This window comes from Chelon labrosus (assembly GCF_963514085.1).
Source record: "Chelon labrosus genome assembly, chromosome: 8".
Classification (NCBI taxonomy): domain Eukaryota; kingdom Metazoa; phylum Chordata; class Actinopteri; order Mugiliformes; family Mugilidae; genus Chelon; species Chelon labrosus.
The window spans coordinates 15,442,772-15,448,327 of record NC_140358.1 but is presented as its reverse complement, the minus strand read 5'-3'; the positions used below and the strand labels follow the sequence as shown (position 1 = coordinate 15,448,327).

Here is a 5,556-nt window from a genome sequence, read left to right as displayed (position 1 = left end):
TCAAACGTGAAATCGATGCGTGCAGCACGACAGAAAACCGATCACACAAATTAACTTTTTTTTCTTTTCTTTTTTTTGAAGCGCCCGTGCCGCCCCTGACAGGATGCCGCTACTCCTTAGCCCACACGTTCATCTTCACAGTATCAGCAGTTCCGTGCGTATAGCTTTCAAAATGATTGGCCAAGAGAATGATGTCATATTGTATATATAAAGGCAATCCACTAAAATCCACCCACATAATACAATGGATACCAACATGAATAGTAGTAATACTATAATGATTATTTTAAGAATCATAGAAAGGCAACCTTGCCTACCCTCGGAGAGCCAGGGGAGGCAAATTCTGGTAAGTCTGGTTCAGTTCCTGTTTTTCAACATTCATGCTGTATTGTATGTCCCTTTGTATAGAACTGTTCCACTGACGTAAATTTTTATCAATACGATTATGTTTTACTGTATCTGATCTCCTTTTTGTCTCACGTGTCTGTATCGTCCGATCAAGCAGGTAACTCGTATTATACAAACTGTCAGATAAAAACTGACTAATGATTAAGTACACTCCTGAGACACAATCATTTTGTATATTGTTTTACATTAATTGTTTTCCTTCCCAAGTCGGAAAGAAGCAGAGATCAAGCACTAAAAGGAGCTGGTCCAGAAGAGATGCCTTCAACCAGCTCCATCTATGGAAATAATAACAGGTAAGAAATCAAAAGCTGTAGTCACATCAGCAGCTCCCATGAATTTGGGTAGAGCTAAAACTGACAGAGCATTATCCTTGTTATCCTTCATCTGGGGTGTGGTGCAGTGAAGGCGTTTCAGCAAAATTGAAAGTTAAGCAAAAACGAAACTGACTGGCGTTTGGGTGTCGTTTTTACAGAGCAGTACTGTAAAACAAACAGCTTGGCGCTGACTTGTTTGTTTTCGCAAAAGTGTAACATCACACACTAACAGCTGTAGCGTCTCCATTACAGGCCTGATGCCTTCACTGCACCACACACCAAAGTCAGTTTAAATAGTTCATCTAGTTTAACCACCTGAAGGAAAACTGGGCATTGAGATGTACAGATGTAGACTCAATATGTGTAACACACATTTGTTGAATTAATTTATGTTGTATAAGTAAGACAATCTGTCTGGAGGTGGCTTCCAGGCTATGTCAGCTAAATAGGTTTTATATTATATTTTTCTTCAGATGACTTTAATAAGTTTGAAAGTTATCACAAACCCACACTGTAAAATATATTCTTCTTCTCAAAACACTTTTACTCTTAATTCCCATCCAGCTTTGTCAAGACCTTCTGTTTGAATCCACTGGGTGACTACAACATGATCCAGTTGCTCGTCTCCTCGAGTCTTGACCAAGTCCCTGATTTTAAGCCCCTTAACAGTGAAGGACCAAATATACAGTAAGTATTAAACTAAATCTCTCAGGAGCTTTTAGTGACTCTACTGAACGTTACTAAATGATGTTTGTACTGTCAACTGGATTAGTTTAATTTAACATATATTCAACATAAATGTTGATTTACTAAGACTCCAGTTAATCATTAGGATGTTGGCACTTTACAGCGTACAGCACATGGCAAAGCTTTAGCTGAACAGTCAAATAACATAATGTTTAATGTGTGAATTTGTCCTGTTGATTGAATTAATTTGAACCTCTTTTCATTATACAGGAATGAAGATCTGGAGCGGGGGAACAAAACTATATATCCAGTGTTTTTTCAAAGAAAATTTACTTATAAAAGTTTTTTTGATTCAGATTTTCAGTTACCTAAGCTCAATGATAAAGTAATAGAAAAGTGGAAGCTTCTCTTACAACACAGTAAAAAGGATAGTCAACATGCAATTGCTGTTGTTTTTATGAAAGATTTGGAACCTGAGTATTTTAATGTGGACAAGCCAATTTTTCGAAAGCGGAAGACACCGGGTTCTAATCTACCCGGATATCATGAGCACACTGAGCAAATGTTACTTAAATCTCTTGACACCTATTTAGAAGAAAATTCTCAAGCACTAATCAATGATGCTGCAGATATTCTCATCTACACAAAGAACAGTCCATGTTTTAAAAGGGAACCTAAAAACATGGCCCCTTGTGTCTTTCTTATTATGGAAAAAGTTAATCAGTGGCAGGAAAAATATGGAAAAACAATATCTGTTCATGTGGGATTCACTAAACACTGGGGACCACTTACTCCACATGTTTTCAAAAACCTCAAATATTCTGAGATCTCAAATACCAACAGCGTTTTTAATCCATATGCTCAAAAATACGAAGATGTCAAATTCCCATTAGACTTGAAGAATTTCAGGAACAAATGTAACGAAATTAAACAACGACAAGTGTCCGAGTTAAAAAAAACAGATGGATTTGATCTGACAAAATTAAAAGATATAGGCAGTATTTATAAAAAATGTCTGGATGAACTCCAGACTTGTGCAAAAAGCAAAAACACACGTAACGAATATTTGAAATATGGAAGGAAAATCTTTGACGATTTACAACAAAATCTTGAGGATAAAATCGGTAACAATTTCAAGACCTTGTCTGATGAGTTGTACAAGCGCTGGTGTGAAGAGCTTGAAAAAACTATGTTGAAACTCATCAAGAAAGAAATGACAGAACATTTAAATGCCATTATTGTTGATTCTTCTCTGAAGCATCACCAGTTAATTTGGGGACAGAGCAGCCTCTTATATTTTTGTTGGATTGATGAGGAGCAGCTGTTAAGAAACAGATCACAATGTTCTAAATGATTCTTAAATTAAATGACTTGTATGTAATTGGACAATTATAATTCTGATGCTTGAGTGTTTGGCATTAATAAAAACCTGTGTGCACTGAAAAAAAAAAGGCCGTTGGATCTACATGAAAAAAGTATGTACATCGGTTTCACATATTAAAGTTATGTTTCCTTAAAATGATCTATTTACGTTAAATATACTGAATTGCTTTTTGTTAAAGAAACATGACTTTTGTATGTTAATTCAATAATTTTCTTTAATGTTAAGTGTGTTCAATTACTCTATGTTAAACCAACATCATTTTTTTTAAATGTTACTTTAAAGCTTTTTTTATGCTTGTTATATTCATCAGTTAGCATCTGTTTAAGCAACATAAGTTTTTTATATAAATTACACACACTGTTGTTCTGTTAAATCTACCTGACCCGGACAAGTAAATATTACACTATTAAGTCATAAAGCTTCTGCATAATTTGCTCATCCATTGCATGATAAAATTATTTCTGTGCACTAATTTCTGTTACTTAAATAAATCCATTTTGTACATCCTTCTGTCTGATCCAACCTAAGCTCTTATTTACAGCATTTACCATAAAAATTTCCAAAAACAAATAAGACATAAAGAAAAACTTTCACTTTTTACAAGTTTTTTTATTTTGTCAAAGAACACTGCAAGGTACATTTTGGAAGAAAATGAAAACACAGCATATATGCCATAGACAAAGAAAGTATAAATAAAAGGCAGTGCAAGTATTTGTCCAAACTCCAGAACAAATGCAACAAAAGAGCAACCACGGTCCATACTCCAAAAGGCAAAAGGTGTTGTGTCCACCTTCTCATAACATAGCATCAGCTCACTCAGTCTGTTTTTGAGGACTTGGGCTTTCTTAGAGAGTGTGTTTTTGCCCAGCTTCATCACAACTTTCTGAAGCACTTCAAAAAAATACTTCAGTTCAGGAGAGTAGCTGAGATTCAAAGCATACATTAGGCCAAATAACATGGCAGCATCTAATGCAATGTTGTCCAGATCATGCAGTACCATCTGGCCTTCCAAGACAACCACAATGTCTTCAGGTTTACTGGTAGCATCATGTCTAACGACCCCCACCACGGTCTCCTCAATGGATCCTTGGAATGAGGGCTTCATCTTCTGCCTGCAGAGCACACAGTCACAAAAGTAACAAAGTGAGATCAAACAAAACACATTAAATACATTGAAACATTATACTGAATGTCTGCACTAATAATATACAAATCTCTGAATCCCTCTGAATATTTTATAATAATCTATAAATGCCATTTCGTCCTCCATTTATTCCAACGCGGTTTAAAACTCGTGCACGGACACAGTGAAGTATAAACAGGAAATGAAATTACACTGTCGGGTTCTGTCCAATCAGAAACAAGAAGTGTTGATTGTTCAAACCATGGTTCCAGCCATTTCCAAATGTTGTTGTGTCTTGTGAAATGTTGTGTTTTGACCTTCAGGGCCACCGTACTAACTGGATGTGGAAGACAGGAATCCATGTGATGAATATAACTAAATGTAAATAACTAGCGCCTGTTAGCTCCTCCTTGTCTCACTATCGGTCAGTTAGTAGAGCAGTGTACAGTTTCCTCATGTGCTGAATATGAAGCCTTTACTGTGAAAGTTTTTTTCCTTAAGGCTGATATAACTCATCATGGTAACAATTTTCTCTCATCGAATAACGTGGATCCACTGTAAATATCTGCAGTAAAAGGCAGCCGTAGCTGTTTCCCCAAAACTTTTCAGGGCGACTTTGACTTTCCACACCTCGCGACCGCGGATATGGCTCCGCAGGCTAACAGGGCGGTTATGACCCTCCCCTCCCCACTAAACGTAAACTCCAGTAAATGTTAGCTAAAATCGTCTTATTCATGTTGCTCAATGTTCCTGGCTGATAAAAACATCAGCTTTATGAAAACTATACGTCTAAAGTGACTACCTTGAAATCTGACAAACATTTGATAACTTTTAATTGTCCTTACCTTGTCCATAACTCTCAAAGTCGACTTCAATTTGTCCAGTGAGGGTGAAAAGATGGCGGGCAAAATTCCTGCAGAAGTTTTCCGAGGGGGCGGAGTTTCCAGAGGAAACATAACTATTTTCTGTTTTCTTAACATGACTGAGACTTGTAGACTTTGCATCCACCAAGATTTAAGGGATTATACATGATTGAAACATGTTCTGAGGAGAACATAACTCAATCATGTCTTCTATACGAAATCTATACATGTAAATTGAACAATCCCCCTTTGCCGCTTTTTTCATTGTGCTTTGTTCACTCATCAGTAAAATGTTCCTGTGGTCACATCATCACATCTCCCTGATATGTTATAGCCTTGTACTAATATCTATAACACTCTGTTGTAAAAATATTCAGTTTGTGACTCAAGTGAAAAACAGAAGATTAGAGAAAAATCGAAATAAGTCTAAAGATCTTCACTGGGACGGTTCAGTAAGGTGTGTGATACTTTGCCAAAGATGGAAAGGACTCAAAAGACACATTGGTGTCTAAAGTAAATTTAGTTTCTATTGTAAAACAAGCCCCAACACACGTCATATCATTTCCTTTATTAATAGTTTATTTACTGATACATGACCTTGTTAGATACCATTCTGCCAGCGCGCACACACACACTCTGTTATCCTTTTTGATTCGGAGCTTTAAGAATTGGCACAAACAATATACAAATGAGCATCCCTGTATACAATACTGATGAGAAACAGAAAGTAATCAAGAATAAATATTCAAAAATGGTGACATAAAAATGAAAAGCTGC

At 36.2% G+C, this 5,556-nt stretch overlaps 1 long non-coding RNA gene across 1 annotated transcript; it reads left to right on the top strand.

Moving 5' to 3' along the window:
• Nucleotides 1-174: 174 nt before the first annotated feature.
• Nucleotides 175-3,299, top strand: LOC311491758. Its single transcript, XR_014699193.1, has 3 exons — nucleotides 175-701; nucleotides 1,287-1,409; nucleotides 1,680-3,299. It is a non-coding gene; the product is annotated as an uncharacterized lncRNA (long non-coding RNA).
• Nucleotides 3,300-5,556: the final 2,257 nt, after the last annotated feature.